This window comes from Bacillus rossius, chromosome 1, assembly GCF_032445375.1.
Source record: "Bacillus rossius redtenbacheri isolate Brsri chromosome 1, Brsri_v3, whole genome shotgun sequence".
In the NCBI taxonomy this organism is placed as follows: domain Eukaryota; kingdom Metazoa; phylum Arthropoda; class Insecta; order Phasmatodea; family Bacillidae; genus Bacillus; species Bacillus rossius.
Genome location: NC_086330.1, coordinates 219,544,421 through 219,571,123, shown reverse-complemented (window position 1 = coordinate 219,571,123; position 26,703 = coordinate 219,544,421). Strand labels below are relative to the sequence as shown.

General features: G+C 36.8%; 1 protein-coding gene across 6 annotated transcripts in view; it reads right to left on the bottom strand.

The window, feature by feature from the left end:
* The window catches only part of LOC134527297 (homeobox protein extradenticle), a 700,568-nt gene that overhangs the window by 180,273 nt on the left and 493,592 nt on the right, over positions 1–26,703 (bottom strand). The window lies entirely within an intron of this gene.

Genomic DNA, 26,703 nt, shown 5'->3' with positions numbered 1-26,703 from the left:
AAATTGACTTATAACGCAAAGCCCAACATGTAGGGGAAAGTGGGGGAATATGGCGCACCTTAGGAAAAAAGTATACATTTTATTTAAATAAGCACATTTTGAGCTGTAATTGCTCCAGTGCTTTCTTTACAATATAAACAACATAGTTACATTGAACTTGTTCGCATTTCACCATAAATACTGGCGTGGAAATAAAAAAACTGGATCCATCACACTGCGTTATTTTACCCGAAGCTTCGGGTAAAATGACGCATTCGTTCGGGCAATATGACGCACAGCAGGAAATTGGGAGGAATAAAAGAAAACATTTGTTTAAGGATGGCTAAATGATATGTAATAGACTAAAGTAATACTATATGACAGACAATAATTTTTTTTTTCAGTTTTTGATTATTTTAGTAAATAAAAAGTACTTAAATTTCTAGCAAAGCTTTTCAGTCCCATAAATAACACAAACTTGCACAGATAAAATATAAATACAAGTCTATTATGTTGTAAAAACATCGAGATTGTGAAAATAAAATGTTATTTAGGGATTTAGTACAATTTTTGAATAAACTGTTGTATTGGTTCATAACAAAGTGAAAGTATATCATGAAAGCAAAATTATGAATCACGTGACTAAATCAACATAGACGTTCTAGTGCTAAACATTAAATTAATTACTAAGCAACAATACATACATCTTTATTTCAACTCACAATTTAAAATTGTTGTTTTATCCTTTCCTTTATAGCCTACATAGCACTGTCCCATCCACTGCAGTGGCCATGACACCCTAGAGAACACACACCACAACGATGCAAAATTTCACCGTCCTTTCCGAATTCACCACAAACCAAACAAACGTCTATTCCCAAACAGTTCTTCCTTTTTCTATTGCATTTTTAAGTTTGCACTTTAGCTTCATCTGCTAGAGATTTTGAAGTTGTTTTTAAATCAAAAGCAAGCCGTCTATTAGGTAATGATCTTTCAAGAGTTTTTGAATTCGATATAGTGTTCGGTGTTATTTTTTTTGGGCTTTTTTGACAATTTTTACACACTTAACAATTTGAGTCTCTGACCTAGGATGATATCTTTTCTTCTTTTGCGTTCAGAATCACTTAAATTTGGTGTTGCTGTCAGAATTTGAGAATAATGTTTTCTTCCTATTGAATGGTTTGTAGTCATGAATGCAGGTTTTGGTATTGATGAAATTTCTTCATTTCTATGGACATTAGATGTGGATGGGATAGGAAAAAAGCTCGGTGTTTCTGCATTTGTCCCTAGAAATGTATTGGGAAATACTGGCGGGTTTGAACTCTCATTTTCTTCGTCACAAATCTGCATTTCGGGAGGAGAGCTGGAACAATGCCCTGAAGCAACAAAATCGTTCACAGTAATTTTTTCCCTGTTAAAAGGAAATATTTCCGCTGCTCTGAATCATAACTGGACTTTTTCTATTGTTGCCACTTTGACGTATGCGTGGTTAAAAAGTTCAGCCAGTTCGATTGGTCTAATTCTCATATTTTCTTATGAAGTTTTCAAAAACAAGTCACTTTTCCTGTTGAGTGAATTTTTCCATGGGCCGAAAAAAGCAACTCTTCCCCCACTCCTACGAAATTCGTGATCCAAACTCTGTTTCACTCCTTTTGGCCTGAGCGGTTTTGGAAGTTTCTGGACTGTAATTATCCCGGTCTCATCAATGTTAAACATTATATTTTCCGCGGAATTGTATTTCTCTAATACATTTTCAAAGTTGTCAAAAAAGGTTTTCAAATACCAATCCTTTCCTGCAATCTTTTTCTCCTTGTTAAAGTTATTGAAATTTTGTTAACTTCAGCATACCGGAATGCCAATTTTCTGAGCTCATAAGGTGTCTGTTCATAGTATAACTGAGCTAGTTTCAACACATGAGCAGCGAGTTCATTTACTTGACTTTGCGAAAATGAAAGTCTCCTGCCTACGTTTGTCTTCAAAAGTTCACTATCCTCACTTTGCTTTGCCACTTTCATTTTTTTCAGTATTGTAGCTTCCGGAATACCGTGTTTCAATAAACTCTGTCTTATCGAAATCCCAGATTAAACCCCTTTAATAGCATCTAATAACTATTCTTCTGACCACAATGCTCTATTAGAATGCATTTTATAATTTCTATACACCTGAAAAAAAAATAATAGCCATGATGTAACCTATATAATATAAGCTTTGAAATTAGGAAATGAAGCGCATGTGTGGTGTAATATGACGCACTCGAAACTTGTGCGCCATATTACCCCATCAGTGTAAAGTTTACTAAGAACGCACATTTTTAATAGTATTTTTTTAGTATAGTGTTATTCAAATATATAAAATAAGTGGAAAAAAGATATACTTTTTAACTACTTTATGCATTTGACTAGATTATTAATCATACTTTCAATTCATTTTATCAAAGTGCAATGAAAAAAATACATGAAAGATTCACAAAAACTAAAACCCTTCACAGCTTCACTATGAGCATGACTATCGATATCTCGTTTTGAGCGAGCCGTCTAAGGGATAAGAGCTAGAGTACAGCATTATTCACGCACTTTTGTAGAGACTCGTTCACGAGAAACTGCCATGCGTCATTTTTCCCGCCGCGCCATATTCCCCCACTCGCCTCTATACTGTAACGGGCCGACTCGGGGCTCTACGCTGTCGCAGGCTGTCCAGCTCACGGTCCAGGAAACGGAAACTTAAAAAGGCACAAAATTGTGAAAAATTTGACAAAAGCTGAATTTTTGCAAAGTGGTAGTGTCGACTATGCTCAACAATATACCGAAAGTTTACCACTGTGATCTTGTGCGTATCACCGAAAATGTGCAGTTAAGTCCTAGATGACAGCGACTAACAGCAGTAAATTAAAATGCTTATCAACAATAATCTAGAAAACTATTATACACATTAATGTTAAAAAAATATTCCTAGTGTTAATATTAAAGATAAAATATGAATTGATTAATTTATAAAAAAAAAGTTCTTTATATCTGGCACTCAGCTAACAATACGATTTACACAAAACTGAAGAGCCCAATGCGAAAAGTTTCTTCATAAATGTTTTTGCGTATTCGTTTAGCTTTAAGGCAGTAAACTTATGAAGAGATAGCAGTAAACTAGCTTCTAGAGCGGCCCGAGCGTCTGCAGGGTGCATCTTACTGCAGCGGTTCTAAGCTCTCACAGCCAACGGTACATAGCGACACTCATTACACTTCGTCTTACCTAGGGATTATTAGAAACGTATTTCATTTATATGATAGGGGAAATTTTAAGTTACATTTATCGAGATATATTTTCTATCGTTTCTCTTGTATGAACGATTTTTTATACTTGAAAATTAATACTAAATGAATTCTGTTTGGAATTTGTTAAGCGAAAACTTTAAGAGACCTTTGGTTTTCTGTATATGGTTAAATAATCTATTACAAAAATACTATTTAGATTGGAAAATTATTTGAATAACACACACACACATATATAAAATATTTCTGATGCATCATTTTATTTTCTATCAGAACAATACAGAATTTAAAGTAAGGCTATATCTAAAATATTTTAAGAAATTTAATTCTTCAAAATTAGTTTTTGACTACATCAAAAATGACGTAATTGTAAAACTAAAGTACTAAGTCAGAGCTTTTTTTCACTTTTATAATACTATCTCTGTAATTAAATTTTAAAAAAACCTAAATAAAAAAGTTTTATTTGTTAAATATTTAGCATGAAAGATTCAGTTGTTTTCTTTTTGTGCTGGATAGCAGACTTCACTGGATCCCTAGAGAGGCAAAGAGATGGGTGGGTGTTTTTGTGAGGGTTTGACCGTCGTTTAAGCCTGCCCCACACGACACCCATTTCCTTAGCAGTTTTCATGTAATTTTTATGCTAGCGCGCCTGCTCCCGTGTGGGTAACATTTCAGCACCCTTCCAAGGGGTCTGGCTCTGGGTATAAAGGTTTTCATAACCGAAGTCTTAGCCAAAACCGTAATAGAACGTGTTCTATTTTTCTGCTATACCCACGAGCTGGAGCCGTCAAGATGGCGGACCCACGTGTTGCAATATAACCCCGTATATAGTCTGTATTGTCAACATTAAGGGACGTAACAAATGTAATGGTATGCCAAATGAAACTTTATAATAGTAAAACTACTATGGAATATATTTGTTAAGCTGAAATTGCCACAGAAAGAAGTAATCGGAAATTTTAAAATACGTTATGAAAATACGTTGCATTATATATTACCCATTATCTCCCATTACATTCGTAGAAGTTGCGGTAGCGTAGTGGCGAAGGGCACGATGACAGCGGTAGAAGGGTGATATTGAATGTGGTTCGAATCTTCATCAGTCCAATTTTTTTTTTTTTAGTTTTTTTAAATAACAGATAATTAAATTGTACATACTGTGCTTTCTGCAAATATAAATTATTAGAATTAATTTATGATATAATATTATTAACTACATTTAGGTGTCTCAGTCCATTGATTTTATTCATAGTACTACGTACCTAGATTTATTTTTACTTTTAAAAAAGTAAAATAAAATCACATGTTCACAAATAATTTAAACCAAAAGTTAATTTTATAATTAAAACGCCAACGTTTATTAAGAAACGAGTGTCCATAAATTAATAATGAATAAACTGATACTTAATAGCGACACACCTGTGAGGGTAAAAAAAAACATGCAAAATGTTTTTCTTCACCGAAGATTTAAATTTATTACGCGGTATGTGCGTGTTTATTTGTCTCACTGGGTTACAAAAAATATTAGTTACAATTCCTCTAATTATGTAGTTAAATATATAAGTAATCAATAAATCTTATATATAACATATATGAATCGGTAGCATTTTTTTACTATTACAATGAGATTAGCTTGATTAACTGTATAATTAAATTAATATTAGAATTTAAACCGTACATAAACTAAATTTAGTAAACCCAATGTCCCTTGTATCATTTAAATTTATATATTTTTAGATTTTGAAATTAACCTACAACTTAAAAATATATTTGTAATTCCAAAATTGCTCTTAATTTGTTTTTAAATACTAAACCAATTTTGTTATTTATTTGCAAATGAAAAATATAAGATAAAATATCAAATAATATTTCCGCAAGTTACATAATTTTTAACACAAACAGGTGTAACTTTCACTTCTTTTTCAGTATTTTGATAAGTTGACTTCGACAGGTTTATCCTCCCCTGATATGTTACCTTTGGTCGGCAACTGCGTTGGCTGGTTTTCTGTTAGCATTCTAGGTATCGTGTGTATGGAGTTAAGAAATCTTTCTGCGGTTCTGCTATACAAATTTTTATGAAAATTTTTATACCCATGGGTATAACAGAAGTTATAGCAGAAAATGGGCATCGTGTGGGGTGGGCTTTATGACCCCAGCTGTGAGAGGGTGTCTGTCCCAGAAATACTAATGGTTAAGGAAACTTGCCTTTCTCTTTAGTCATATACTAATCCGTCAATCAGTGATTCTCGGAAATTTTTTTATTGATTATTTACCGTATTTAGAAGGATAGATTTAATGTTTTATTTCCTACCGTACCCTATCAATTTAAAATTTGTCCAGTCGGGTTTAGACTGTGCCTCATAGGTTCGGCCCGATGCGCTATGGTCTCACACAGAGTAAGCTGACCGATTCTCCTTTCTCTCGCTTCTTTGCACATACCGGCTTGTAACTCCTCCCGATCACCATGTCTCGGGGCAACATCTAACCTCAGCGAGCCTTCTCACGGACGCCGGTGTAGTTTCGGCTAGGCTCTGTGATCTTGGTCAGGCGCGCAGTGCTTCTGGAAAATGCCTGGAGTGGTGTGTGTGTCTGCGTTGCACAGCACAAGCACACCCCGCGCACTCTCGGTTTTTGCTCTCTATCTCTCCCCCCCCCCCCCCCCTCTCTCTATCTCTCTATCTCTCTCTGAGGTTTACAAATCTCTAGCCCCCTTCTTACCGGGTGATGCTGCCCGCCCATGCTTCTCCAGGTGCAGGCTGCCCGCATGCACAATCTATAGGCCCACTTTGGTACTAGATTTCTGTTTAACTCCTCTTCCCGCTGGAAGCAGGTTCTCCCAGAAGGCCCATCCTACAGGCTCCACACACGACTGCTGCAACCCAGCGCACTATATATCAGCGCCCGTGCAAATTATTGGCTGGACAATGTCAAAGTTTTGGTTTGTGCCCCGACCACTCAGGAAGCAGTTACTCCTCCCTATTTCAAGTAGCTCCAACCACTTTTATTTTCTCTACACACATTTTTTAGGTTCCGAGGGCTTCTTAACTAGGTGACTCTTCCAGCCCTCGCCAGAAGACATCGGGCATTTTCCCTCTGGATCGTAAGTGTAACTCCCACCAGCTCTTCTGCGATCTACCGCGTCTCTTGCGAAAGAGAAGTCCCGACTGCTACGAGAAATGTAGTCTACTGCTTCTGCGTCTCCACCCCCCCCCCCCCCCTCACTTGTTACTACGATGGATTAAAGACCACCGAACCTCCCCACATTCTGGTAAGTAATTATCTACACCTACGCTCTATTTGACTCTTTGCGGCCCTTAGATTCTCTCTTTTTACCCCAACCTTTCCTTACCAAAGTGTGAACTTTTGTTTCACAGTAGTGTCCCAGTTACGGGTAGCAACCACGAGCCCCGCACAGAGCTCGGGTTTAGGGCTCCATTTCTTGGGGAGCAGTCTCCATTCCATCCACCATCTCTTCAGGACAGTCTCTTCTGCCTCCACTCGGCGCTCGCAGACATGAGTTGAAAACCAAAAATGTAAGAAGTATGTACTATGTTTTAAGTTTCTCTTCAGAAATATGTACAGTAAGCGCGGGCTTACTACCAAAGTGTCAAGAAGAAAATTATATTTGAGAGACAAAAATGCAAGAAAAAAAACATGGCATTTTATTCTAATTTAAAATACAATCCATAATTGTTATGATAATAAAATGTCATCGCTAAACTTAAATTGCACATTTTGTTGAATTTAGAGTTAAATATACAAAGAAAAGCTACTAGGTAAGATATTTTTGTCTGACCAACATATAGCTATTTATAAGTTCACATTAATCTAATTATTGTTCTAAAAAGACCATGTAAGTTTAAAGTTGCTATTATATTGTTATAATTTAGTGATAAACAAAAGAAACCTAACTAATGCCATCTCTAAAAGAAATATCAAAAGCAATAACCGAACAGTAACCAGATTCCTGTGTTATTTTTAAGTTTCCCTATATTGATCCACCTATAGGCATACACCCAACTTGTTTTTTTGAGTGTAAAAAACTAAAAAATGAATGCTCGTCTCCGAGGTTCCGCCTCTGATTTAATTCTGTTTTCTTAATTAACTATTAACCATTAAGATGCCAGGCCCTTGTTGCATCATGTGAGTTCTGAGAATGGAATAAGAAGGCGACGCAATAGCCATTCGTCGTTTATCAACTCTTTGTGGGAAATTTGGTCATTTCTTCAAATAAAATCGCATGCTCATTAATACTGTCCGAAAAATGCTGTCGAAGAATCGTTGTAAAATATTAGACGAAAAGATTATAAATGTACCTAGGAATAAAGCTATTGGCCCCAGTAATAAGTGTATTATTTGTGATTCAAATTTATTAATATTTTCAAGATTAAAGAGTGAATCATACTACAACACCATTTTACCTAAGCAAATCATATCCTACAATTTTTGTTTTTATCTAGAATTGCGCTAATACACTTTTAACACATTACTAAATAAAAGTTTATTCTGCCAACGTTCATTAAGGCTCTGTCTCATAAAAGATATGCAATGGGAAAAAGTGTTCATTTTGCTGCACTCTTAGCACAGCTTAGAAACATCAGAAACCATAAAATTAATTATCTACAGCAAGTAGACATTGTTGACATTGGATGCATAGTAAAAGTTAGCGGCTTAACTGTTTTTAATAAGTTTTAAAAAATATTATATTTGTTCATTTTTTAATTATCAAAAAATGGTTTTATTTTAAAATACAGCTATAGGAAATTTTACGACGATATTGAATATATATATATACATTTGTGTACATTCGATAAATGGTTTGCTTATAAACAGTATTTCAAATATTTATATTTAGTTCCGGCGTTTGCCTCAAGAATGCGCGACCCCGAGATCTGTTCCCCCACCACCGGCAATATCCTTCCCCTCCGTGCTCCGGCAGAGCAAGAGCTTGGACTTTCACAAAGGGGGTTTAGGGGGTGGGGTACCACCCGCTGTGGCCACAACTTACTACACGCCCAAGCCAACTGTGGTCCCGGGAAAAATGTGAACTACCCAAGGTCAGACGGACTCCTCCCTCCGCGGTCATCCCTTCCGCCACACTATCCCCTCCCTTTCCCCAGTCCGCCTCAAGGGTCGAAGCGCGTCATGTCACGGGTAAGTAGAGTTGTTACCATAAGTCACGACACAGTGCGCGGACACGGGCATATCGGTGTTCAAGTATTTCACGGATCCTTTGAAAGCAGAGTAATGTTTCAAAGTGTGCGTGACTGTAATATAACGTGTATTGACAAATGGCATCGGGCAGTACAACAAAACACAAAACTATACATAGCCAGTGCAGGGAAGTGATTAGCAATGTGATTGCATTTTGTGATCAGGAGAAGGCATCAGGCAAACTTACCCATCCATAATGTTACGAATGTGACATTGGCCGGGACACGTGCAGGTGCAGAGCTAGCTGGCGACTGCTGAAATATGATATGTGCCGCGCGCGCCTGGAAGATAACAAGGATTGTCGCTTTCCCCCCTTCTTCCCACTACTCCCCGCACGGCACCCTGCCTTTGAGACGTAACTGACACCGGACAGCTGGGAGTTGCGCGAGCTGCCGACACGTGTTTTCGAGATATTTCTGCCGTCGGGACGGCTCGCCATGACGCGACAGGCCCCAGCCGCTCTCGTGAGTTCTGGAATTTCGCTGGGGTCTATATATAGGCCCGAGGACGTCAGGGCGTGAGTCTGAGTCAGTCTGAGACTGAGTGGAGTTCGGAGTGTTCAGTCGGGAGTTCTCCCGCGGCGGAGTTTCCGGGCGATAGTGCCGCGGGTGCAGCAGAGTGGCGAAGTCCTTGGACGAAGGTTCCAGGGCAGGGAGTGAGTGAGTTCAGTGGAGTCGGGAGTTTTCCCGCGGCAGAGTTTCCGGGCGATAGAGTCCGGGCGCGGCGGAGTCCCAAGCGAAGTTGCGAGCGAGGCGTCGAGCGGATTCTTTGTGAAGGGGAAGTGCGTCGACAGCGGCGGAGTGTGGCGGCGGAGTGTGGCGACAGAGTCCCGCAGTGGAGACCCACGAGGGGTGCTGCGGCGAGAGTTGCGCCAGAGGTGCGGCCCAGCGAGGTGTGTGGAACGAGTGACTGGGGAATAGACCTTTCTTTAAGTGTAATTAATTATTTGCCATCTTAGAAGATTAATTGTGACATAAGTAGTGGAAATAAATATAACTGTGTGTGATAAAAATCTTTAATTGGGCTATCTTTTACGAACCCGTGGTAATTCGTAACATTTTGGTGTCAGAAGTGGGATAGCCCTATTTATTAGATTTAGGATTAGGTTTTAAGAAATTTAAAATCAAAATAATAATAGAATTACCTTTTTCTAGAATAAAGTTAGTATTAGGAATTGTAGGTAGTTAAGCACATAGGTAATAAATAGTGTAGTCATAGAACAATAGTGACAGTGAAAGACTAATAGTGTATGTTGACAAGAAAGATGGCTGCTGACAAGTTGGAAAACAGTGGTTTTCTTGGCCGAAATTAATAATAAAATGGAGAAGGGCCAAGAAGAAATGAAGAAGGGCCAGGAAGAAATGAAGGTTGAAATTGATAGCAGCCAGGAAGAAATGCCCGTACATAGTGACCTTTGTTTTTTTCCACAAACATCAATGATGTTGATACGCGTGCACAGAAATGTGCATAGTCCTTTAAAGTTAGACGTATTGTTTCCAACTGTTAAAAGACTTAGATGATCACATTCCCTTTCATTGTTCATTGAAAAATATGATTCCCATTTCTGAGCTAAATAGAAGGCCTGAATTCGGGAAGAGTACTGAAATGCCAAATGTGCGATTTGAAATCCACAGTTTGGACGAATACAAAACGGAGCTCTACATCCATGGATGTAAACACTGCTGCTGTGTCAGCATCAATAAGTAATGGCGGAGGACAGTCTCAGCTAGAAGAAATGATGACTACAATGGATATCCCATGAATGGCACCTAACACATTTAAAAAATATTATGACAATTTGGAGGAACATTGGGCGAAGGCTGCGCAAGCTGAAATGAAAACAGCTGTGAAGGAAGAAATTGAAGAGGCCAAGAAACGTGGTCACATAGAACATGATGGCATTCCATTACTCACAGTTGTAGCTGTTGCTGCCGGGGGAAGAGATCTTACAGAAACAACTATAGTTCACTTTCTGGTGTAGTAAGTACCAAATCTGTACGATTTTATTTCTTTTATATATATATTATATATTAGTATCGAATTTGTACTCCCGCTTTACTCCATGAAATGCAGAACATTTTCATGCTCCCTTGTTTACAGCATGACATTTAAGCGGATGAGTTTAGAATATGGTTCTTTGACATTTTACATGTAATTGGACAACGTTTTTCATTTGGAGACTAACTTGCGTTGATGTTTACATTCTTTTATTGTAAATTACTGTGTCTTAAAACTGATTATACAGAAAACTGAAAACGTTCCCATGCATCTATTCAAGAGGACTGGGGACGTAGTTTTTTTTTGTGAGACTCAGCTTGTATGCGTATGCGCGTATCTCAGGAAGTAAACTGTGAGATTATGGTTTTTTAAAATAAAATTTAAACATTTATTATCTAGGGATGATCCTTTAGTTTTTATCCTATTTAGTATATAAAAAGAAAACAATATTGTGAAAATTATCAAAAAGCGCATATTTTAATCTCGCCTGCGTAGTTTCCTTTAAGTATTTTTAATGGCCGAATTTACGTGTTATGAAAATTACATGACAACGGTACAGTGTTTTCAAGAAATGCAGTGTGTATATGTGTCGATTTGCTGTTTGGCATCGGTAAAAGTAAATCTCGCACTTATAGATTGTAATGTCTGGAGTAGAAATGCAGCGCAAGGCTAGCCAAACAAGATCTATAAACACCATAATTACTGAAAATAAGATAAATTTCTATCTTTTTTATTTTTTTATTATTTTTCCCAATATGTAATTGGAAAACTATTTATACTGATACACTTATCCATAGCGCTGTGATATAAAAATAAACCAGCTATAAAACCAGGGCAAAATCCTGTGTTACTAGGTCTATACAAACTAATATCAAAGCAGATGACACGCAGGCGACACCTTCTGACTGGCGCGGTGTGTTACCGATAGTAGCCATGACAGATCACGTCTGAAATGCGAGGCTACTGAGCCTAGGCCAGACGGAATGATTTTCCCTCCCGGTCGCGTGTGAGATAACAACTTACAGGAAGGAAGAGAGGGAGGGGTGCAGTCCGTAAATACTGGTTCCATGCGTTGGAGGGGTGAAGGGTGACCAAGGAGCGACGGAAAACCTACCTCCCTCGCTGGTCTAGAGAGGGGGTAAGGCATTGTGTTGTGAATTCTGCTCATATTTCCACCCCTCAACGGCCTGAGTGCCGCAAGGTCAATTTCTCATGACTGAGACCGAGCCTTAAGTTCAGCTTTGGGATAATTTTCAATAAATTAAAAATCTTCGTTTTCTCAGAGTGAAAATTATCCCAGCCCAACCGATTTCATAACCACCGCAGCTTAAAACACTTCAGCGGTTAGATCAATTGATCAGACTCTCAACCAATGTATCAATTTAAAACTTAAGAAATATGCAAAACGTTTATTAAAGAGTTTTTCACATTGAGCTAGTCATATTTATGTAAATTTTTGTTTATATTTCCATAAAATGTAATAAAATTGTTTCATATGTTCATTTATTTAAATTGTCTATTAGATAAGATATTAAGATTTTGTACTTTTGATCACTATAACCATGTAGGGCAATGTTTCTACTACATAAATTGCATTCTATAAAAAAATTTGTTTGCAGATCGTTGCAAGAAATTATCATCTAGGACTTAACTGCGCGTTTTTAGTGTTATGCACAAGGTTTGCCATGGTAAACTTTTGAAATATTAAAAATCTTTTTTTTTTCCTAAGAGCGAAAATCGACCCGGCCCAAGCGACTTCAGCAACTGCCACATTAAGGCGATTGGTGCATGGAAATTATTATGACAAAACTAATTTAACTGTACATATTTATTTTTATTCTTCTTTTTAATACATAATATACCTAGGATCTTTTTAATAAACTTTTTTTACTGAGTTATGTCATTTTAAATGCATTTATTTTTATTCCAAGCCAGAATTATTTAGAAAACACATAATTATGTTAAACTTTAGTATAGTTCAAGAAACAAAGTGTACGAATAGGTTTCTGCACCTATAAAAGTAAGAAAAAATTTTCATCGTCAAAATTACAGTTTAATATTGACAATTTCCATTGATCATTGCTGGACTACTTCAGGAGCGATTTAAAGAATAAATTTAAATGAAAATGAAAACATAATTGGCAAAACACTATTGAGTTATGTATATATTTTCATATCCTTTTTTTTTTGATACGATCCGACTAAAAACACGCCCTCTGGAGTGGCAGTTCTAGTGCTGCGTGTAAAACTCTCGCCGCCGGGAAGAATGTTCCCGCGACGTGGCGCTGAAGGTGGCGCTTGTCGGAACCAGGTGGTCCGGCGGAGCTCCAGCCGGCTGGCCCTGCCTGCGGGAGGGGAGGGGGAAGAATGGGGTGTACAGGGAGGACGAGAGAGGAGGCCGAAGAAACGAAGGGTCTGTCAAGGTCGTGCTTCATAGTGGAGTATCTTCGCTCAAGCAAGGAAATTGTCTCTGTACAGAAAAATTCGTACAGCGAAATTCTTTTTAGCGGTTATGTTTTGACTTGAAGTTGAATACTGACAGGGTGATTATTCTTTTTGGTGGTTGTTTACACATATGAATAAATTTTTACCCTCCAGATTAATATGTTTTGACAGCATAGAACATCAGTTATGTATTCCGGTTAGTTAGGGTATGCTATATGCACACTAGAATGACAGATATGAATTTAACCAAAAAAATAAATTTTATATTTATTAAAATTTATTTAGAAAATCAAATCAACACTCGGCTATTCTCGTTATATGAAATTAAAAAAAATTGAAAATTTTAGCTAGCGATGCCAGAATGCCGGGCACACTAATTACAAATGTCCTTTTGTAATATTACATTGCACAGAACACTGAAACCTTAATACTTCAAATGTTTGTTTACAGTTTTATTATTCTGTGCTACATTATTTAAATTTATATGTTTAATTTATTTTGGGTTTTGAACTATATTTCTGACATTGTTACAGACGTTTGGGCTTTTCTGTATGTAATTATTAAGTAATTGCGGCTTCTGGAATTACGTTTTTCACGGCCAGAAACTGCCCGAGGTTTCGGCGGAACTTTCAAAAAGTGCCTCGAGCCTATTGTTGTAAAAGTTGCTACTAAAAAGAAGCTTGGTTTTGGCCGTTTTGGTGCGTGCAGCTCCGCGTCAGGACGTTCTTGACGCGGGCCTACCATAAGTTATGTTACATGTGCGGTAATAATAGTATGTATAAAAAGGTTATCATCAGACTGCTGATGGTATGTTAAGTTGCGAACGGGAATACGCGATTTTAAAGTTATTAACGCCAGAAGATATCATTAGTCTAGGTATGGCCATATTGTTATTACTCTATCACTAACGCTGTACTGACGCCCTGCAACCTTTTAACATTGCCGATTGATATTATGACTTTGTTGATGTTGCTGGGATAAACTAAAACCAGCCACTATTAAATATTATATTTACTAAATTAATTAGCCTCTCAGTATTATTAATGGCACGATCATATGAACATACAATGCACAACTATCTTAGTGGTCTTGAGTCTATAGGTCTTATGTTTTATCGGACAATTGATTTAATTTATGAGTTAGTGAATTTTTCGAACCGTAAATCCATTTTTGAACTCTACGTGAAAAATTGACATTTGCAAAGTCGTGCCCATGTACCTGGCAACGATAGTTAAAAAAAAAATCGGAGTATTATTTTGGTCAAAAGGAATTACTGTATTGAGGGATACGTGGTATTTGTTTATTCGTGTGTAAGTAATAAATCAGTCTTAAAATCAGTTAATTATTTTGTCTTCCTCTTTTGTATTCTAATTGAGATAAATATCAGATAAGCATGTGTTACTTGTATCACGACATCTAAGTATTGTTTATCAGTAATTAATATTTTATTTTATTTTTTTGTTAACTAATGTGCATAGAGCAGTGCACTAGACATCACTACCTGTGTGTAGGGGGCGTTACACTTTTTAACGCATTAGAGTTCACATAAAATGATAAATCCAAAATTTCGTTTTAAAGTATAAATATCAGCGATCAATTTAATTAATGTCCTGTATAACTCAGTGAGTAAAACACTGGAAAATATGTATAAGACCTGTTAACCTAAATATTTGTTAACAGTTAAACTGAACCAAGATGTGTTAGTGTTTTTTTTTCTTCCGTATAATAGAGGTATGGGACATCAAAATAAGCATCTGTCGCCCATTGACTTTAAATACAGAATTATAAACTACATATTGTGAAAACATTCTGCAACAGTTTTTGCTGAACGGAAAAACACGGATGAGAAGACAGACGAAATGTGTTTGGTAAGTTATTTTTTTTTCCGTCAAATGAAATGGAACAGGGCAGTGCTTATCAGAATAAAAGTACAGAACTACTTTTGTGCAAGGAAATGCATTTTGCAAAGACATTTCAAGAGAAATCACCTTTAAATGAAATAGATATTGCTGACATGGAAGAAATATAGTTAGATTTAGCGGCCAGGCCCCTTTCAAGTGACGAAATTTCTCTTGAAGGGCTGAAATATGTTTCTAGCTATATAGCTCACTGTTTCAGAAATAAATATCCCGACCTTGGCACTACAGATTTCCATTCGGAGGACGATAGCTGGATACATGTACAATCAAAGGGTAACTTAAAATGTCCCACTAATGAATTTTTTGAATTAATAAAGATCGCTGAAATGTGTTTTGATAATGTTCATGGCAACAATTAGTGCAAAAAAGAGCGGATTTTTGAATCACTGACTAAAATTATTTGCGGAACTACTGAAAATAAATATCCAGAAGAAGTTATATACTGTTTTGTTAGGACAAGAACGTATATGCGTATCAAGTATTTGAACATGAAATATTTTAACGAACAAGACCAAAAATGCAAAGAAAGAAATAAGATGAGGAAACCTACCCTCTAAGATTTTTCAGTGTGATAGTGTCCACTTTCCTTCACCATAATATGTATGTTCATAATTTATTTACGATGTTTTTTAATTACTATATTTAAGAAAAGCATTTATTGTGAATATCGCAGCAATTATGTAGGGCTAAAGGTATTTATTGTATTCCAAATATTGAGTATGTCATTTTTATTGCCTTTATTAAAAATAATATATATGTTAACAATGTAACAAAATTGCGATATTTATGTATTGCTATTGCAATTTCGTTTCTTGTAAACATTATTGTAGACTTTTTCATATTGAAATTAAATTTGCTATAGGGTTGTTTGTATTTTATTTTTACAGTTATAAGATTTTTTATATGTTGTTTACTGTTTACAAACATTTGAAAAATATTTCCTTAACCATATTTCCATTTCCATGGCAATAGTCTTGTTAGCTTTTCGGATAACTCTTCTACATGGATGATAAGATGGTTCGACATCTAAACATATCACACTACCTTTACTTAACTATAAAACTAAGAGGTGTTTTCTTTACATAATATTAAAGCACAATGTTTCCTTGTGGTGTAGGTGATTTATAATTTCCATTTATGTAGAAAAATGGGCTTTCAGAATGTTTTTTAACACAGTGTTTCGGAAGGTTAAAGAAAAAAATTGACTACCCGTTTTATTTTTTGCAGCTGAATTCGGGCACGTGCATGAAATATAATTAATCCGTAGGAAGCGCAATGGTTTAAAGTATTGATGTTGAAGATTTGAAAAAGATTTATTGAAATAGTGTGAGAGAACGAGTGAGTTGAGTGAGAAGATGTGCGGGAGTGGCAGAGGTTATCTCTCAGCCACATGACGTGCGCAGTTGCGAACAAAAAATTATCCATTCCGCCTCCCCATGGCGAAGGATGAGTGAAAGAGAAACCTGCTAAACCTTCCCCTCTTCCGGGCACGATAGAACCGTATCGGCTGTGTGTTAGAGGGAGAGCGAGATACAATCTTCGAGGTTCTGTTAAATACCGCTAGATGGCAGGCCGCAGAGCGACCGCCAGCGACACCCTTCCCGTCTGAAGGCCATCTCGCCAGTGACGAGCTGGAACTAAGCTCCTGACCTCCCTACATAGTAACAGTCACCCACATAGGCATCTAGACTCTTTAATGATCATATGATACAAAATTCATTGTTTTCGGGCCTGTGACCGTTTTTTACCGTGCACCAATCGCCTCAAAGTACACACTACGCAGCTCGGAACGCTTCAGCATTCAAATCGATTGTACCAGACTCTAAACAAATATACAGATTCAAAGCTTAAGAAATATGCAACAACGTCTATTAAAGCAATTTTCACGTCAGGCTCTTCATGTTTATGTAATATGTTTTTATATTACCATAAAATAAAATAAAATTTTTACTAACTTAAATGAATTGAATTGTCTTTACTTATATTTTTAAATTAATTATTTTTGTTTTTAATATGTAGAATATTGTTACTAAAGTCAATACTGAGAGTCTACTACAGAAATTGCGTATACCAAATGCATTTTTGTGCTTCATTGCACGAAATTATCATTGACTTAACTACACATTTTCGGTGATACGCGCAAGGTATACAGCGGTAAACTTTCGGCATGTTATTTCGCTTTGGACAAATTTTTTACCTTTGTTTCCGGCTATGTGCGATTTTGAAAGTTAGGACATAGTATAAAACTGTATTTTTAACAATCTACACATTCTTAAAAACTAATTTTACAGTACGAAGTCGCGGTAATTTTAATTGTATACCGAACACAATTTTTATTTCACGGATTTTTAAACTTAAACTTTATTTAGTTTAAGAATGTAATTTTTTTCAAAAATTAATTAATTAAAAGATTATTACTAAACCGATAGTAAACAGTAAACACATCGCAGAAATTTAACTTTACACAAAATAAAGTTTTTTTATTTATTTCACGAATTAAAACAAACTATTTATCACACGAACGTAATATTTAAAACAAGGACTATTTAGCACAAATGTGAAGCCAGTATAAATTAACACAAGTTTATAGGACTTAGAGTGGAAGAAGTTAAGACACACTTTGATGACTCACCTGTAGACCACCCGGAGCACATTGAACAGTATACTATCATACACAGACAGCAAGTGAGATTGTTACAGGGGAGAGGTAGAGAAATTCTTAAGATCACCCCCTCCTCAACAGCAGAGTATAGAAGCATTCTGTCTCCAATTATTATGAACTAGGGGTTGAGTAATAATTTATCTTTCTTATGACGTTTTTTCACAAGGAGAACTGTCCCCTTTCCAAGTTTTTCTTAAGAAAATATTAACATTTACATCCATTTAAAAATAGAAAAACAGCTTCCGCCAGCTTGAGAACTTCTCTCTTGTTCAGCAAGGATAGAGTTCTATAGCCCGTCCCACTCTTAGATTGCAGTACACGGCTTATGGCGCGCGCTGTTGCCAAATCTCTAACACATTACGAATTTCAGGAGATGTGTGTCTTTGTAATTCGGATCGAACAAGAAGCATTTTATGAAATCATATCGTAATTTATAATACTTTATACTATTACACATATGAATTTGTAATAATGCCACTTATGTAAATTTCAAATAAAAACTACCTATTGTAGACGAAAATTTCTTAGTTTCCTTTTATGTTCTAAAAATCCCATATATATATCATTTTTATGGACCCGATAATTGCCATATTTTTGGACAAGTCATGTCCAAAATGATAAATAAAATACAGTAATGGAAATTCTCGGTCGAGTAAGTTATGGGAAAAATCCAAAAAAATTGGGTCGAAATGGGGAAGATTTTTTGAAAAACAGAAAAATCGCAACAATGCCATAATATGAATAATATCGCATCCGTTTTAATGTATGATAACTCGGAGTACCAAATGCCAAAAAATGTTTTCTAAATGAATTTTTGATACGACCAGCCATAGCTGCATGGGTTCGAAAGACATTTTCACCAGACAAAAAAAAAGTAACTGACTTAGTAGACACATTATCAAATCTGTTTAAATTGTTTGTAAAAATCATAATTATTTTCCAAAACTTTTTCTAAAACAATGTTTGATAATACGCTTGGTGTTGAGAAGGGTAGAAAAATAATTCAAAATTTTGTACCCTGATCGCTATTAAATTCCTTCGTATTGTTACGATTTACCACGGGTTCGTAAAGTATAGCCCAATTAAAGATTTTATTACACTACACAGTTTTATTTATTGCCACTACTTATGTCACTTACAAAAAATCTTCTAAAATGGCAAATAATTAATTACACTTAAAGAAAGGTCTATTCCCCAGTCACTCGTTCCACACACCTCGCTGAGCCGTACCTGTGGCGCAACTCTCGCCGCAGCACCCCTCGTGGGTCTCCGCCGCGGGAGACGCACTTCCCCCTTCGCCGAGGATCCACTCGACTCCTCGCTCGCAACTTCGCTCGGGACTTCGCCGCGCCCGTGACTATCGCCCGGAAACTCCACCACGGGACAACTCCCGACTCCACTGAACTCTCTCACTCCCTGCCCTGGAACCTTCGTCCAAGGACTTCGCCACTCTGCCGCAACCGCGGCACTATCGCCCGGAAACTCCGCCGCGGGAGAACTCCCGACTGAACACTCCGAACTCACTCAGACTGATTAGAAGGTCGGCCCCACCTCCTTATATAGCCCTTGGGTTCCCGTCTAGAACAATTAGGCATGTCTCCGAGATATCGCGCGACCTTCGCCGTCGAAATGCCCAAAAACGCGTCGTGAAACCTGTCGGACGCGGCGGCTGCTCAAAGAACGCCGATAAAGGCAACAAGCATCGGGTTCCCACAAAACGCGCCGATAAACATGTCCGAGTCCTTTTATGCCGCAGTGCGGCGTGTTTTAAGTAACTTTATCTGAGGCAGGTGCACACTGCGAAGGTCAGGATGTCGCGAGATAGTATGACACGAGATACCAGGGAGAGGATGCGGGTGGAAGGGGGCGCAGACAGGCCGAACAAGCGCGGCGACGCCAAGCACTGCAGCCAAGCGCGATCGTAACATTATTTATTTCATACAACTACAAATTATGTTCAAGATTCGATTAAAATATTTTTGTAGCAACCATTACTGCAAGGGGAAGAAAAAAAATATGGGTTTAATAATATAAAAATCCCTTTTTGTTCTAATGTAAAGAAATATAATCATAAAAATCTTCCTGTGTCTTTAGGCTGTGCCGATAAGGAATTTTTTTTAACTTTAACTTACAACAAGAATCTGTTCACACACATTTCATTCATAGGAATTTATACGATAAATGTAATGTTAACTTGATTAAGAAATTAATAACATCACATACCTCTTAATCACTATCGCTACCGCTGACCAATGTTGATACTCCTTCCATAAGAGTAGCACAGAGCTGACCAGAAGAATGGGGTTGGGGCGATGGAGATGACTGGGATGAATTGGACGAGGCTAAACTTATCAAAAATCTTTCCTCGTCATCTTGAAGTTCGTCAGCTCTCCACAGCTCTTCTTCCATGTTTTCACAGTTTGTACATAATTTTTCTAGTTTTCTTTTGATACGTGGTCATAACCCTTTGTTATTAAGGACTCCATATCATGTGCCTTGAAAGTTGTGTTATGCAGTCTTACGAACGATTTCACTTGGGCCCATACCATTTCAATAGGGTTTAGCTCTCAATGATACGGGGGCAAGCGCAGTACATGTTTTCGGAGGCCCGAAGGCCAATGCACCCTCCTTCCGCCCCTCCCAAATGTGCGCCCTTTAAGGGTAGATTGGGAGTCTGCTTGCAGATCTGTATAGTCCAGAGCCCCGCCTTACTGAATCTACCAGATCCAGAAAACATGTCCCCTCCACCACTACAGCACCCGCTGGGCTAGAAGAGTGGCTTCACAGGAACCTGGAGACTGAAATCCCCAGGTGGAGCTACGTCCGGGTAAGGGTTCAAGTCAGGTGCTTCCACAGCCCAGCAAAGTAATTTCCATGCGATATATATTTATTTAAATCCACTATATGTCCATTATACAGGGTTGCCACTAATTTTTCATTTACAAATTCCCTGACATTTCCCTGATTTCCAGACAAAAAATATGTTTTTCCCTGACAATTTTTTTACTACAAAATCACAAAAAGGATGATATTTTTTGTTATTCAAATCGCAATAGTTTCATTGTTAGAACTTTTGGACTAAGTAAATTAAGTTTGTTTAGTTACTATGCAATAGCAATAGAGAATACTAGTAGATGAAGCGAGGTTATGTTAATACATACATTCAACTATAAACAAAATTATTGCCCTACACCTACTGATAAGTAAGAAAACTCATTAAGCTAACATACTGTATTCATATTTTCTGATAATCCTATATGGAAGACAGTTACAAAACACTTTCTGTTTTTGAAAAAAAATATTCATTAAAAAAATTGCAACACAACATCTGCTGGCAATTTCAACAGCTGAATACTTCAAATTTAACATATAGTTGTATAATTAATTCCTTACCTGTCTGAGCACCAACAGCATTAATTCATCCATTCAAAAAAAATTTTGCAGTAGTAAAACATAAGTTTATGCTTTACAGTTTGTTCCCACACAGTAACATAGATCTACATTTTTTGATGCACATTTTTAAGACATTTAACATAAAACTTAGTTCACTTAAGCACAAGTATTTACACAACTTCCACACTTCTCAATGATTAAAATCCCAATTTAATATTTCTTCACAAGGCCACGAATTTGTTCATCAACAAGGGTCAACTCTTCCAGTTTCTTCTTTTTTTGCATTTCAAGATCATTTTTTATATCTGCAACCCTTTTATTCTCATCCTTTTCTTTTTCTTTATCTTCATTACTTTTCTTCTGTTCAGTCTGTGCATCCTGATATTTACTATGAGCATTGCGGGCAGACAGAATCATAGTCTTTGTAATATTAAAATCTTGTACAACTCCACCAGATGCTTGCACTCCATCCCAAACTTGTCTTTGTGCAATCAGAGACCTCTCATGCATGTTTTCAACAAGACAATCTTTATTAACTGAAAACCCACGTTCTACACTTGCATTACCATGCGAAAATACCAATACCATTTTGATAAATGTTACTAGTTCTTTGGATGTATCATGCTTCACTACAAAGTTTGTCCAGAACTCATCTAACCTAGATTCTTTTCGACGAAAATTCTTTAAATCTGCTAACATTTCTGGACTCTGAAAGACTTCTTTGAAGTTAGAGTGGATTTTCTGTGCTTCCAAACCAGACAGCCAGTTGTTTTCTACAAACATTTCTAATGACATCTGTAAACGCTGCTCAGCTATTTGGGGCGATTTCACTATCATTTGTGGATCACAACAAGTAATACCCTTCGCAAGCTTGAATTTTAAAGGAGACTTGATTATAATTTTCTTGCACGTTGTTTGGAGAATTGTGCGGCAGTCCTGCTTGAAAGAAAGAATGTCAATTTCTCTAACTGAATCTATTCGTCTTAGAGCATCACGTGTACCATACCCTACATCTACCTTCTTTGCATGTAACAGAGCTTCAGATTTTGACAAATCAATGCTTGCTATACTCTTGGAACTTATTGTCTCAGGCTTCACAAAATGTTTCATCAAGGACATAAGAATGTTAGTGAGTTCTGTGTGTAAGAAGGGTGCCATAGGGGCATTTTGTTGATCCAGAAAACATTGTGTAGTCACTCCTTCTTGCAGGCCGATCCTTGAAAAAGTTGTAAATAGCATGCAAAAAATGAAAAATTTTCCATTCACAACTGTTCATTCCGACCTTAAAAGCATTGTGAAGAGTATGCAACCCACACGAGCCAATTTCCATTATCACATGATCTGAAGGGTCTCTGTTCAAGTCTGCTTATAAGTCTGCCAAAAACTTAATATTCACATTTGGCCCATCCATGGATAATTGCATTAGCTTTCGTAAGTCTAGTTCTGATACTGCCTCTTTAAAAGATCGTATAAGGTCAGCAGCAGTTGTATGACCCAAAAAAACTGAAGTGAAATAATGTGTACTTACAGTGTCCTTAGATTTGCTCCAAAAGCGAATGACAATGTCCATCTGTTCTTTCTGGGCAATTTTATTAAGTGATTCATCAAAAGAAATGCCAAAGAAATCACACTGAGAAATTTCTTGCAATAACTCCTTGTGAAAATATGGAGCTAAACCATAAACTATGGTGTATGAAATCTTTGTGCGTTGAAGACGCATGTTCATGGCTATTGAACTATCACTAAACATAGCTTTGAAAACTTGAACAGCTTTCCCTGCAGAATTCACTGACCAATGATTCATTACAACTAGAAGGCACCATAATATATCGGCTTTGGTATTTTCATTTTTCAATAAGAATGACTGCAATGGACGAGACGTAACAGACTGTTGGGAGACAATTTCTTTTGTATTTAAGAATGACAAATTTTCACTTTCATTAACATCTTTTGCACATTTATTCTCTTGCAAACTTTCCTCAGATTGACTAAATCTTGAAGACTCCTGAGAACTAGTACTTGCATCAGTGTTACTTTTTTTTAGAAAAATTCTCAGATCACATTCACTATTTACCCGAGAACGAGACTTATGTTTCTGACCATTGAGATGACTTGTAACTGCTCTTTTTCCCATGTTGCTTAAACTGAGAGTGCTCCGACACAAAGAGCAGAAGAAGACATGCTTGTCTTTCTCAACCTTTTGAAGCCATGGCTGAAACCGTTGATCACAAAGCCAGCCATCATTAAACTCAGTAAGTCTGGACTTTGAGAGTGACATCTGCAAAAAGAAAAATTAACTTTTAGACTAACAATACTCAATTCCATAGCCCAAAGCACAATCCATAACGAACTTTTATCTTTTTGCGGACTAAAATTATCCTTGGCCAATAATATTTCATTTGATCAGTAGCAGCCACATTCATTGCAGGAAATTAGTACAATTAACATATTTGGTAAATCCTCCAGACTTAATTTGGTTTTGAATAATTTTATAAAAACCTAATCATTAAATTAAATAGGCCTAATTTGAAACTAATACAATGCTACAGATGTTAACAATTTTCAACGTACAAAATAAATAAACACACAACCACTTTATAAAGAAACCTGAGACAGTGTTCCAATGCAACATAATAATTACAGCATAATGCATTAATATAAATTAACATAGATTTAACTATTCGGTCTATGTTAAAAACTTAAGAAATTTTGAAACTTGATATTTAGGCCAAGAAATAAATTCAACACCTCTTTACCAGAAAACTAAAATAATAAAAACCGGTAAACTAATTTATGATTTTGAATGTTTTTACCTTCATGCCGATAAACGTTTTTTAACCTAGTAAAAAAATTTGTTGCGCTAAGCGCGAACGTTGCGGCAGACGCGATAAAGTTTCTGATAAGGAATTGTATTTGTAAAATTCGCGCTGCATCTGCCGCCAAGCTAGGCCTATTGTGATTCCAGCATAACAACATAACCTGCTAAACATTGTGACCAAGTCTCACGGTGGCATTTGGAAAACAGTGTAAAGTCAAAACTGTTTTGTGAATCGCAAGCTATTGAAGTACGTGAATCCAAATCCAGTGAAACAGGTCACATTTTTTGCTTACATACAAACACGTGCTACATTTTGTAAAAAAAAAAACACGTTAGTTGTTTTTTTTACAACTATCGCGGAATCGAATTGCGTCAGCATTACCGAACTTCTCCACGTGCGTCTACACATAAAACAGGGTTTTACGGACTTTTCTTAAAAGGTCGGTAAAAATTAGTAAACCTATAAGCAGGTGTCTAAATAATTACTTACATGCCATGAAGCTATAGACGTCGCGTCGGCAGTGCAGTGACCTTTGTTTACACCAAACAAAAATTACACTATGCGTAAAAAAATTACAACTATAATACTGACATTGCTTACGTCCACTTACCTTTTCACGTTTTTTTCTTAGGAACTCTTTTCTTTAATTAATCAATACAAAACCACGGGCACATCACTACAATCAAAGATGCGGTCGCCATTTTTATATCACATTCGATAGTCAATATACAGAAACAATCGAAAATGGAATATGAACACTTGTACAATCGATTCTGAGTTTTCGAAAATGTTGTCGCAGGCACGGTCGAAATCGGAGTAGATCAAATAAAAATACGTTTTCAGAACAAACACTACACGAGTTGCATAGTTCTTCCGGTAAAGTTATTTATTTTGGTATTACAAACATGCAAATTTTACAAAATAAATACCCAAATCTGTGTTTCTGGAATATACGCCCGAATTGAGAGCTAACCACTAACCATTAAATTCCCTGACATTTGACTACTCTTTTCCTAATTCCCTGACATTTCCCTGATTTCCCTGACAGCTTTCAAATTTCCTGACAATTCCCGGTTTTCCCGGTTTTCCAGACGGGTGGCATCCCTGATTATATATTAATTATATGTCCATTATATGCCCATTATATGTCCATTATACTTTATATTGCCAGACATGCTTCAGCACACTGCTACCCATCAGTCAATCCAGGTATATCCATAATTGGGGACTGTCCACTGGGGCCAGGTCCTGTTAAGGTCCTGATTAGCCAGTGGTCAGTCAACTCGTTCCTGGTGTGTGCTTTATTTCCAGGAGAACACAAGTTTGGTATCTCAACAGTGGATGAACACTGCTCCGCTAGCACATGGTGGCCACTCACAGTCACCAAAAATATTCCCTGATTTTTCCCTGATTTCCCTGATTAAAAATTCAAAATTTCCCTGATATTTACAATTACAAAAAAACATAATTTTGATGAAATAATATAATATTATAGAAAGAGATTACTCACATTTTAGCACCCTGCTGTATTTTCTTCATTATATACATACAGAAGTTCGTTAAATAACATAATACATTTTAAATATGTCACTTTACATTATAGTGTCCCTTTCAATGACCAGCAGTCTGTGTTTTGTTTTATGTCTAGAGACCGGAAAAATTCGCAAATTCATTTCGCGATAGGCTAAAATACAAATAGTTATACCTCAGTGCTGCCTCTGCTATTGGCTCACTACTCACCTGGATGACTCTGGGCCAATGAGAAACACCCGACCAAAGCTTTATCGAATCTCAGGCTGCTACGTTGGGACGTCTCAAAAGACAGCAGCCAATGAGTGGGTGGCATTTGACCGAGAGTACGCAGAACTATGGAGTTCATCCTACAGGTCATTGAACCCGCGATTTTTTCCTGTCCCTAGTAATGAGGTATTTCAGTGGTGAGCGCTCAAACATTTTTTCACACGACTTTTGATAACTGTTCTTACATTCATTTTTGATTTGAAGTGTAACATTTCTAGTTGCGAAATATTCTTAGTCTTAGTACTCTCAACAAGGGATAACAGTACAGTGCCAATTTTACCTTGTGTTTGATTTAAAAATGAAACAACTAATGGATAAATCTTCACTCAATTACAATCAGTACTCCCATCTGTAGCTAAAGCAAATGGTCCACTTACTAAAGATTCAACAGTTTCAATTTAGTTTCACCAGCCATATACTCCTCTCCACTAAGGCAGATGTTTTTGTTCTCGCACAGCTGTATTTCCGTGCAATTCTTGAGTCCGGAAACATAGCTCTATACAAATTACCCGAATGATCGGCTACTGCCATCGGTAAATTGTGTTCTACCAAAAAACTTGTAAACATTAACTCTGCGTTTGTTACTTTCGTTTATTCAGATATAGCGAAAAACGACGATATAGATTTATTGCTCGTCACGGCTTTAAAATGTTCTGCATGTTTTTTTGATTCAATATGCCGTCTACAGTCATCCCTTCCACCATGCGCAATCGAAAAGTCACACGTGCATACATTACAAAACGCGTGACGTTCCAAAACATTTGAAGATGACAAGCAAGGACATTCTTTTGAATAGTTTGGCGAAAGTTCTGAAGAATAACGTTCTTTTTTTTTTTACCCCAGATACACATTGTTCTGTCACACGCTTCATTTCTACAACCGGCACTGAAGAACACAACACTATCGAACAACATAAACAGGTTTCACGTCTGTAGACACGACAAAAACACTTTGATGAAAAAAAATGGCTTTCAAGAATGTACACAACACAGGTTAGCCAAAGTACCGTACAAAAATTATCGTGATGTAAGTAGTTAACAAACGAAAAGTCCGAGAATATGTACTAGTTTTATCGTACAACGGACGTAATATCGTACCATTTCTATTACAAAACACAAGAATTAATCTACTTATTTCGACAGTACATGCGCACACTTACTAGTTCCGTTATCTGCGCAACCACGTGATGTATTCGAACTGCGTTCACGAAA